The sequence below is a fragment of the Equus asinus genome, chromosome 8 (genome assembly GCF_041296235.1).
Source record: "Equus asinus isolate D_3611 breed Donkey chromosome 8, EquAss-T2T_v2, whole genome shotgun sequence".
NCBI classification, from domain to species: Eukaryota; Metazoa; Chordata; class Mammalia; order Perissodactyla; family Equidae; genus Equus; species Equus asinus.
The window spans coordinates 48665956-48677996 of NC_091797.1; the positions used below are offsets into that span (position 1 = coordinate 48665956).

Genomic DNA, 12041 nt, shown 5'->3' on the forward strand with positions numbered 1-12041 from the left:
ACCCCAGTGGAAACGACATTTTCATCAACCGATATTTCAAATTGAGTGACCCCAAATCTGTTTAACCAGACTGTTTGTTCTAAAGAAGGAAAGCCCTCAGATAATTTAACTTGCTTTCAGTTTCATTGGTGTGACAGCCACATAGTGATAGCATCTTCGGGTTGCAAAACCTAGGTCTTTTTACCATTGCAGTGATAGTCTCATTTACAACATTAATGTGTTAAACAGGGACTGCATGAAAATCCTCAATTATTTTCAGACAGCCTGTGTAACGCTGCTGCTAATTCTAATGCCCAGCAAGCATAATCATCATAACCTCTGCTGTGATCCCAACAAGGATTCTTCAAACTCCTCATAAATGAATTAATCACCCCGATGAAAGTCACTGCTTGCTTTTAACGAACAAAGATAATGTATGTTACTGGCATTATACCACTGCATGCAGAAACATTAAAGAAAGATAGACCAGAATTTATGATTAAGCCTTTGGACAGCAGGGCACTATTTTCACCATAAAAATCACAATCTGCGAGGATAGTGGCCAAAGCAGAGGAACCATTAAAGACTTATAATTAGCATCAATCAAGGTGACACTACTGTTGACATCTTTATTACTTTAAATACACTAATCAAATACGTCTGCATTGAGATGGAAAGATTGATAGGCAGCTAGACACAGAAAACATCCCTATGGAGCACAATTTAAAATTATCTGTTTGAAAGGTAACCAAAAAAAGCATTGGTATTAGTCAAGTGGGATCCAAACACACAGCTCTGAAATGGAAAAACTCAAATGGACCTACTGCGTTCTCATGTGGATGCTTTATCACCAAGCATTCCTCTAAATAAACACATATTTGTATGTCCCTTCTGTGCAATCCACTGGACTTGCTTAATTTGGAGGAAAAAATAACTCTGGGGAATGTAAGCTTCAGGCTACTCTTTCAGGTACATAAATAGCCAAGCACTCCTGCCCAGCATTTGCTCACTTTCTAGCCTGCTCCTTACACATGCACGTGGAAAGGAAAGATAAAGGAGAGCTGAACCTGATGTTATTTACATAATTACAATAGGTGCTGTCAATATTATCTAATTGCATTGGTGCTCAATTTCATACCACACAGATTCTAAAATATACTATTATTCCTGCTCATATAAATATTTCAGTCTTAACGAACAAGAAGCTGCTCAGCATCTTTGCCACCCCTTGAGTCCAGATGGCATTACACCTTAATGACCATAATTTTTAAAAAGGCACTCTTCTGTAGTTTCTGGCTGTTTCAATGTTCACAAACTGAATCCTTGAGGTTAAGGGCATAGACCATAAAGAAGGGATGTGAAGTCGTTTTCAGATAACAGGCTGGCTTGGAATCAGTTCAGAATTATGGATGAAGATTTGGCAAGGCATCTCCCAGGGGACAACTTCTTCTGTGCCAAGTGAGATTATAATGGCAAAGACTTTCATTACGAAGATGGCGAGCCCCAACAATCATGTCGGCTCCAAAGTTCAACTTGATTTATAGGTTCCTTAATTGGTGCATCCACCACCAGGTTTAAAATATATGTTACATTTTCTCTGAATTGGAATTAGACACCTGCTTCTCAAAAAGGCAATTAAAAAAAAAAAACCTTTGTGTGTGTGTCCATCAAAAACCAGGCAGAGAGGAGTCAAAGGAAATTCCCCACGGCTTCTTTCCAAGCAGTGAAGAAAGGACGGAGCAAGGAGGATGGGTAACAGAGCTGAAACAATTGGAAGGAACACATTACTCAAAATACATTGCCCATAAGACACTGAAGGAGTAGCAGTGAACTCAAACCCAGTTCTATTTTTAATTTCATGGTTAAAGGAAGAAGATTTTCCAATATAGCATGATAGCCTTACAGAGGCAAAGTAATAAAAAAATGGTGCAATTGGGCTATTGAAAATCCCATCAGTTTAAGCCAATATTTATTAAATCACTCCTTCTACAACATTATGCTACAATTTCTAAAAGGTTCCAATAACCTGACCGTCTCTAAAATGATGAGAGCAAACTCTTCTGGCTCTTAAAAGCATAGTAGCCCATTTTCAATTGAATAGTTTTTTACAGTTTACAAAGTTATTCTTTACACACTAAATATACATCAACCCTGTGAGGCAAATGCTTATTGCCACTGTCCAGGTGAGGTCACAGACAAAAAGAAGCTAAGGGTCCTTCCAATGGGCACCTGGATGGAAGGTTAGCTGACTCAATATTCTCTTCACTACACTGTGCTGATCCTGAATTGCCTTCAGCTGTTCCATAACCTTATGAATTAAGGAGAGAAATCACAATTATAGATGACGATTACCTATGGGAAAGACAAATTTTAAAGAGTACTTTAGCAAGAGAAAGCTGTTCACAGAGAATCAGTAAGATGAATAATAAACAAAAGAGAATCCTTCTAGGCTGAACATTGGTTTGCTTTGTTTGGAGATTGGTCATCTTTCTATCCTACTCCAAGATCTTGTTTTTCACTGTGAAGAGTCACTTGGTTCTCACTGACGCACAAGGAATGGGGGAGGTTGTGTAATATCGCACGAGGCTGACCTTACCACTCATGGAAAAACTGCCAGCCAGACACAAAGTGTCGGCTAATAATGAGTCAGGGATGGGCTCGACAGTATCAAAGACCTTTATGTTGAATCCTTAACAAAGGAGCTTGGTGTAAACAAGACTTCAGGGCTGGGAAATGACACAAGAAGAGGACAGTCACTTCCTCATCAGAGGACACGGCTTTTGCCAAAATTTGCTGAAATGTGTGCACAATACTTCAAATAGACATGAATTAGAGAACTCATATCAATATGTGCTATGTTCTAGATTCAGATGTGGAGATATTTGAGGCCTGGCAAATTCTCTCTCCCTCCCAACTTAAATGGCTCAAAGCTATTTACACTTTCCAGTTAATATCATTTTTATATTTAAAAAAACAGAGAAAAACGATAACATTGGAAGAGCTAAGCGGAAATGGGAGAACCAACAGAAAAAATAATTGCATGTAAAACACATAAAAGATAAAAAAGAAAACTCTCATCTAAAAATAATGGCAAGATTAGGCTCACTGTAAGCACATTATTACTACACGTCCCAGTGCATCCTCTTTTATAATGTTTCAACACCTTTCTTACGTCGTTGCCCTAGCTATAACTCAAGCTATATAACTCCATGTGAATTCAATGGAGGTATTTTTTTCAATTTTTAATACAGGAAGGGATATTTTTCATTATATTTATATGCTACACCATGGAGCCAATATCAGTAGGGAAAAAATGAGATGTGGATATTAAGAACATTGAATTCATTAACAAATAATACGGAAAATTTTGATAAATCAAATGGGCTTATCAGTAGAAATGTTCTCCCAATCTAGCTAAAAATATTCCAACAAGTCATTTTAAATTGTATACCTGTTGTGTTGTCATTTTTCTAAAGTGATGGTAAGGTGATTTAATTTATTTAACTTGAGCATATTTTAATTTACTATCCACTGTATCAAATAATGATCAACATAAAGTGTGTAGCAAAGAGGCTCACCATCATAGGCATACAAAAACATGGGGTTTGAAAGGAAACAAAAACACTAACTCGAAAAGATACGTGCACCCTCATGTCTACAGCAACATTATTTACAATAGCCAAGAAAATGGAAACAACTTAAGTGTCCATTGATGGATGAATGGATAAAGAAGTTTTGGTATATATATACAGTGGAATACTATTCACCCATAAAAAAAAACAAGGAAATCCTACTATTTGTGACAACCTGGATGGACCTTGAGGGCATCATGCTAAGTGAAATAAATCAGACAGGGAAAGACAGGTATTGGATGATCTCACTTATACGCGGAATCTAAAAGACCAAACCAAACCAAACCAAACCAAACTCATAGAAAAAGAGATCAGACTCATGATTACCAGAGGCAGAGTGTAGGGGGAGGGGGAAGTGGAGGAAGGTGATCAAAGAATACAAAGTTCCAGTTATAAGACAAATAAGTCCTTCATATGTAATGTACATCATGATGACTATAGCTAACACTGCTGTATTATATACAAGAAAGTTGTTAATGAATCCTGAGTTATCATGAGGAAAAAAAATTTGTCCTTTTCTACATTTTATTTATTTAATTTTTTTTAGGAAAATGAGCCCTGGGCTAACATCTGTGCCCATCTTCCTCTATTTTATATGTGGGACACCTGCCACAGCATGGCTTGACAAGCAGTTTGTAGGTCCATGCCCGGGATCCGAAGCAGTGAATCCCAGCCCACCGAAGCAGAGCACGCAAACGTAATTGCTACGCCACAGGGCTGGCAACTTTCTTTTCATTTTATTGTATCTATATGAGACGATGAGCGTTAGCTGAATCCATTGTGGTAATCATTTCACAATATATGTAAATCAAACCATCATGCTATATGCTTAACTTATACAGTGATGTATGTCAATAATTTCTCAATAAAAGTGGAAAAAACAAACAAAAAACATGGGTTTGCTCATCTCACCCTCTTTCATCAGTGGTGATCAGTAGAGATGGCCTGGAAAAATTCTGCTTGGCGTGACGACTCTAAAAATATGAATATAAAAAGAATTCCAAAAGAATTTAAGATGTGAATTCACAACACCCTAATGGCGAATTTGATCTGACTTCGAAAATAAGTTATATAAAAGGGCCAACATGCTCTCTCAATCCCCTAAAAGAAGCTGCTTAAATAGTAAGAGTAAGTTGTGTAACTGGTGGGATGTTTGGTCCATACATACTGTATGGTCCACTGAACTCTGGTGGAAACTAAAAATTGCTAAGCAAGGAATGAAAAACCTTCTTTGACATGTACCTCTCAGAAAAACATGAAAACTGGGTTTTCCATAAACCTGGCTCGTTACAAAATACATTAGCAGTGAAAATGGTCATTGAAGAAAGCTCTACAGATCTATTTCTACAATTATGAACAATAGCTCAACAAATTCAACTAGCTTGAATAGTGAGAATAAAAAGCTTAAAATGAAAGGTAACATACAGTATGCAAACATATACAAAAGTGGGAAATCCTTGAACATCAAATGACAGCTCTCTCCCAGTTCTAATAGCACCCATCTACCTGAGATCTGGGTTACAGATAGGTAATACACGCTCACTCTCCTGAAATGTACCTGCTGAAGCAGGGCAAAGACAGGAAGCGCTTCAGGGCTCTAGGTCAAGGTCAAGAATACAAGCCATGAGTTCACTAATGCTAAAGATGAATGAATAGCAAAGAGATGAGATGGTCTCTATTCCTTTGTACTGAAGCTCATAAGAAGCTTGCAATTGCCTTACAAAATATGTTTGCTCTCTATCCCTTGTATTCTGTTTGTTTCCATCCATTATACAGCTAAATCTACTACACATCAAATAAGAGCAAATCATTTGTAATTTAATAGTGACACAAATCCTTTGGAACTCATACACCATTGACATTGACATAGAATACTGGCCTTGAATTTATAAAATATTGACTCATTTTTATTGTTCTCTGCATTTTTCCTAGGTATGAAATGATCAGAATGAGTTTTCCATAGGCTATTTTTTTTTGTTTTGCCCAAGTGTCCTCAAAAACCATTACCTAGACAGACTCTTCTACTCAAACTTTGACTAAACCAACCAAATTGAAAGAATCAGTTGAATGCTAGATAACCAGAGAATACCTCCTTTTTAAATACATCCTGGAAAAGCTTTGCAGCAATATTTCTTTAAATTAAAAAAAAATACACATAAGCGGTCCTAACAACCAACCATACCATTGCAAACAGAGTACAGAGTTCCAGAAAGAAACAAAACGAGGTCCAAGCAAGTAGCATTTATGGTGGTTCCAGAGCATAGAAAGAGGACTTGAGCTGTAAGCTGTTCTCTTTCTGCTTTCTCTCTCTCATCAGCTGTCTGCTCTTGGACAAATCTTCAATTTCCTCACCTGAAACATAAGCATAATAATATGGACATTACCTCAGTGTGTTATGGTAGGAAACAGATGAGAGGGTATATGTGAAAGCATTCTGCACATCACAAAATGTTACAAACACAAAAATTATAACTGAGAACGCTATACATATGTAAGTTATAAACCAAGAGGAAGGCAGACTAGTGTGGTGGATTTGAAATTTACTCATTATAACACAGATGGGCAAAAACTAATTTTTTCAAAAATTGTTTATCCCATCACATAATTGACTTCATCTTGCTCAAAAGTCTTCACTCATACTTGGTGGTAATGAAGCAAAATAAAAATTTAAAGCTTGTTCATTTGGTATAACTGAGGTTCTTTAGAAAATAGTCAATTTGGGGAAAATGTTTAGTCTTTCTGGTTTTGCTCTCCCTTCCCCCTTCTCCTGACATCCTGGCATCTCCCCAAGAAGAAGTTTATGTACTATGTGGTGGCGGGGGCGGAGTGTCTGCTTCAGCGATGGCCCTTCCTGGGTGGGCTGCTACATCCTGAGTAAGGCAGGGCTAATCCGGCCTGGTGTCTGGTCTCTGGTCCCTACCTCCACGATATCTGGTTCTGAAGTTTCCGGGGTGGTCCTCTCAATAGAGGAATGGGACAATGATTGCTTCTGGCCCTCTCCCCTGATCAACCAGACTCTTCATCTCAGAGGCTTGGCTGCATCCAGTGCCAGGACCCCAGGTGGAGAGGGGCACCCTGAAGCCTCTGCCACAGCTGCCCCTTGATCTGTGATACTGGGACTCCTGTGAGGTGTGTTGATTCCCACTTAGAAGCTCAGTTCATTATCTCCGCCCCACCAGAATGTCTGGGCCAATTCTAAGACATCAGGTACCTGGAGGAGAGGTGAGTAAAATGGCCTTTTCTCAACAGACCACTTTTCAACTCTACTGCCCATGCCAAGGTGGTTTAGAGATTCCCAAGAGGCATTTCCCTGGGGTTCCAGAGGGGAAAGTTGACACAGCTTCCTTTGCTCTCATCTCCCTCCTCAACCTTCTTGTTTACTTTTTAAATTGCCTTGCTTTCTGCCCACATCCTCCATCTCTCATCAAGCATCATTCTGCAATACTGGGGGCAGGGTGGGGGGCTTCCCTTCCTATGTAGTTGGGTCTCACTTTTAAAAGCTCTAGTCTTAGATTCTCAGGCTTTCTTCTCAATAAATGGAAGCTTTAGCATTTTCAACAAATCTGGGCTTGTATAAGAACTTCTCTGACAACTGCACAATGACACATTTGTTCTAGAATCTAGACTGCATTTGCCCCACGCCTAAAGCAATAAAGGCCATTGATTCCATGAATGTGGCAGTTGCAGGGTAACAAGATTTACAGGGAACTTTTGAAAAGCCTCATTAAATATTTCAAAATTTTATCCTTACCACATAAGCTAGGTGGTTTAAGATTAGGGGAGATTTCAAGAGCTCCTTGAATAAAAGAAGAAAGATAACTTCGTGAAATAACAATCACATGGAGTAGATGTTATTAACCCACTTTATAGATGAAGAAATGAAGACTCAGGGAAAATAAATAATTTTTGTAGTGAGGCACAGCACATGAGCAGTGAAGACAAAATTTAAACTTAAGTACTTGTATTATAATACCAGTGTTCTTTTTACTACTAATATAAAACTTCCTTGACAATGTCAATCAATCCAAGAGGGAATATATGGACATGAATTCCTGCCACTTACCTAAGCAAAAAACCACATGACTTCAGGGAAGATTACAAAAGAGAGAAATCCTGATGAGTCATTAAACTTCTTCATTCACCATTTTCCTCATTCAACTAGTATCTACTGAACACTCCCAATATAACAAATATTGTGTTAGAGATTGGAAATCTTAAAGGTAATTGTTCCTGCTCTTAGTTAAATCTCAATATAGGGGGGAAGACAGACCAATGTAATTATAATACCCCTGCGCAAGTCCAGCGCTGTATGATTTTAATATCATGACTTTCAGGGTTTCCAAATCAATTTTTTCCATGCCTCAAATGTTTACTAGAATTTCACACTAATTCTACAGGTAGAAGTTTCATTACAAATTTTGGGATGCAAGGAATTACTTAGACAGTAGAAAATGCTTCTCGATAAATCTGTAAACCACAAAGGGAAAGAGAAATGTAGAATACACAGTGACTCGGAAGACCTGAGAGCCACGCATCTCCACTTCTTGCCTATTTATCACTGGCCATTTCATGTTTCAACAGTCTCAAGGCGCCACAAAGAGCTCCTCTCTGGAGCATCTGCAGTTGGCTATGCACACACAAGCAGCATTAAAAAATAAGTTTGGTAAACTTCATTAAAACATTTTCCTCAAAGATGACATTTTCCAGCGATCTGAGAATCGTTACAGGAAGACTCCTTCTGGAGGTAGGTCATGACCTTGAGTTAGTGTTCAGGTGTCTGGTTATGTGAAGGTTTTATGAGAATAATACATGATTTCCTTTGATAGCTAAAAAGTGACTATGTTATTCAAATGCCCAATGTGGTCAAGGGAAAAACGTAACAAATGTGTCAGAATTCTGTTCTTCCAAATCCTGAAACTCAAACACCTGCCCAGGAATATTAAGATCCTTGACTTAAAAATGAACTCAATAGGCCACTGCCATCACTTAAAACTATTAATTCCAATTAAAAAGAAAAACTACAATTATCCCCTAACTACTAAATAGTCTAAAGTTATTTTAGCAAGGGAAATAAAAACCCACACCCATTCTTCCCCTGTGCCAAGGGGGAGCATTTACATATACCACTATGGAATTATACATATGCTAATTATGCTAATATAAATACGAGAAAATATTCTCTGAAAATTGCAAGTAGAAGAACTATCAAAAACAGGCGAAGGCAAAAAACCCAGATCTGCTGGAAAATAATTTCTGCCATCTTGCTTATTCATGTGTAAACAACCAATATGCTCAACGCTTTGACATCTCTATTCATTTTGGGGTTGGAATCAGCTATAAATATATGACCTTTAATTGTGAGATTGATTTGTCAAAAATTCTGAAATGTGTTACATATGGGACTAACTTCATATGAATACAAATATTTTCATGGTGTTCCATTTTAAGTGATAAATTCTGCGGGGAATTGAGACCCCCTAAATAAAAAGAATGTGTTTGTTAATTCACTCATTTGTTTAATCATTTATACCTAGAACTATAATTTTACCATAAAGCTCATACTTTTAATTTTTTTTTTTTTTTACAGCTGTGCTCCCAAAAATGCTTGACAAGAGCCGTCTATAACACTCTGCAGCTATGAAAGGCAAAGAGAAGCCTCATTCTCCTATTTACATTCTACAGGTACAATCAGACCTCTCTAGGCAAAATCTAAGCAAAAAGAAAGACACCCAGTGGATTAAATGCACAATTTCCCAGTCTTTCCTCCAGGTTTCTGTGCCCTCAAGCAATAAACTGGCTTTTGCATCTGGCAAACATATGCAGAAAACTAGGCCAAATATGGCTGATAAACTTGGCCAAGTTCTTTCATGTGACCCACTGCGACAGCCAACCTAAAGTTCCCAATGTCAATTCAATTTCCAAATAAAAACTTTACTTTTTCATTAATATGTGTTAATATTTAAGATATAGATATAAATAAACCCATCTCATATGTTTAGAGTAAAAAATGCATTTTAAGAAACAATAAATGTACTGCATTTGTATTATTGGAAGGAGTGAATATTTAGAATAAGATGGATATTATGGAAATGGACCTGACTATATGATCTTACCGACACAGTCGAGGCTTTAGAAGCATAAGAGAAGAATGTTTCCAGCGTTTATGCCAGGCGGAATGCCTTCTAGATTGACCAAGGTAAATGGCTATCATAACTAAATCTCTCAAGTCAGCTGAAACTTCATGTCTGTAGTTGAAATTCCAGGATTTTTAGAGGTTCTACCAGTGGTCAAATGTAGAATAAAAAAATGTTTAAATAGCCATATGCTTTAAAATGTTGGTAACAGACTTACATAAATGCATCCTCCCTTTCAATAGATTTGACATTTTGAGGCATCTACTACACTAGGAATGGTGATAAAGACATGAAAGTTTACACAGTTCTTGCCTTCAAAGACATCACTGTAATAGTAGAAATCCTAAAACTTGTGCTTCCTGGAATTTCAGCTTGGTTCTTTGGGCTCTCTTTTTTCAAGCCACTTTCTATTATGTCAAGTAAGATGGAAGATGAGTTATGGTGTCTATTACATATTACCATATTAGAGTGACAGTTGTTTATTGCGCCATTACCAAAAAGCTGTATTCTTCCAGAGTGCATATCAATACATATCAGCGAAGATGCAACAACTTTGTCCTGGCTAGCTCATTCAAAAAAACAAAATTACAAGGAAGACATATGTGAGATTAATATATACATCTCTAAGTATAGATGTTTTATCTGACAAAGGAATATACTGAAACTGTACAAATTTTACATCTTTTAGGATTGCATGTAAGGGTATTTGTACTTTCAGAAAACCCCCTTAATACATATTCCAGACACATCAACAAACCTCCTTACACTACTGTAACTCTATTTTTCTTTCTTATGACAAACTTTCCCATTCTGTCTTCTTCCCTTTGTCATGAACAAATTCAAATCACTTGTATCCCTAAAAACCACTCCTGCTCCCATGACACTCACTACCTATGCACCAATCCTCTTCTTATCCAAAATTTGGGGCAAGTGGGATAGTTTTACTGATCCATCTTCTTCACTCCATATTATTTCTGAATCCAATAGATTGCGGTTTCAATCTTTACCATTCTAGTGAAACTACTTACTGCTAAATTTACAGACTATTTTCTAAATTGCTGAGTCCAATGGACACTTTTCGTCCCTCACCTGGTTTAACAGCTCTGTTAAATTTGGCCTTGTGGACCGCACTCCTTTCTTAAAACCATATGTTTCCTCAAGCACTTCCCTCTATTCTGGAACATCCTACTGTTCAGAATTGCCTTATTTCTCTCCACATCCCAACTCTCTTGCCTCTGCAGTAATGCACAGTGGTTATGAGGACTTTGGATCCAGATTATCTTGGCTCAAATCTCAGCTTTTCCATTTACTGGCTGTGAGATTTTTGGGCAACTCCTTTAATTTCTTCATCCTTAGTTTTCCATCTGTAAATTGGGAATCATACTAGCATTAGTCACTCGCCCTTGTTGGCCAGGTTGTGGGAGTTGGTGTGTTCTCTGATGCTCTGGTTAATTGGGCAGACACTGAGTCCCTGGGTCTTAGAAATGGAACCTTCTCATGGGTCCTGCTCCACTCCTTCCTGTAGGTCTGGGCCTGCGATGCATTCCTGCCCCTCTCCCAGGAATAAAGGGGTTTTATTCTCTATCCTCTTCCAGCTGCAATGAGCTTTCACCAGTACCCTAAGGACCAGAGTTTGTTGCTCTTCCCCAACATTCCCCTGGAATGACTGAAAATTCCCCTTGTGTCTACAATCCCAGGGGTTTTATCTTCTCTTGCTATTGCATACTTGGCTTCTTGCAATTTGTTAAAAATTTTAGTTGAATTCTTCATACCAGTGTCCTTACACATCTGGCTCCAGTAAGCCAGTGCTTACACCTCATTGCTGCTTAGAAGCACTTGTCCTTCCTTAGATTTCAGGTTAGTTGGTTTCCTTGGGACCTCAGCTCTCTTATGGGTTCAAGAAAAGTTATGTATTTGCAAATCTTCTACCATTTTGTTGTTGTTGTGAGGGTGGGAACATTGCTCTTTTCATCTTTATACATCCTAAATAGAAGCCCAAAATATTGATTTTTCAACCAAGGCTCCAAAGTGTTTCTATCGATAAAGGAAAATCTTCTCAACCAGAAATGTCAGAAGAATTGGCTATTTATTTGGGGGAAAAAATGAACTTTTTACCCATACCTCACACTATACACAAAAATGTATTCTAGATTATCATAGATCTAAACATCAAAACTAAACTATAAAATTTTTGGAGGAAAACATAAGAGAATATCTTTGTTATCTTGGGGAAGGAAAAATTTCTCAGGGAGTAGAAGAAAATATTGACAATTAAAGAAAAAATTATAAAGTGGAC

The 12041-nt window shown here is 37.7% G+C and overlaps 1 long non-coding RNA gene across 8 annotated transcripts in view; it reads right to left on the minus strand.

Moving 5' to 3' along the window:
- Positions 1-583: 583 nt before the first annotated feature.
- The window catches only part of LOC139045987 (uncharacterized), a 366411-nt gene continuing 354953 nt past the window's right edge, over positions 584-12041 (minus strand). For 4 of the 8 annotated variants that reach the window (XR_011505560.1, XR_011505565.1, XR_011505559.1 and 1 more), the window contains one exon: positions 5410-5963. This is a non-coding gene — a long non-coding RNA (uncharacterized lncRNA). Of the gene's footprint in view, positions 1741-4353; positions 4586-5409; positions 5964-12041 lie in introns of those variants that run through there. The other 4 variants (XR_011505562.1, XR_011505563.1, XR_011505561.1 and 1 more) reach the window with 4 other exon arrangements.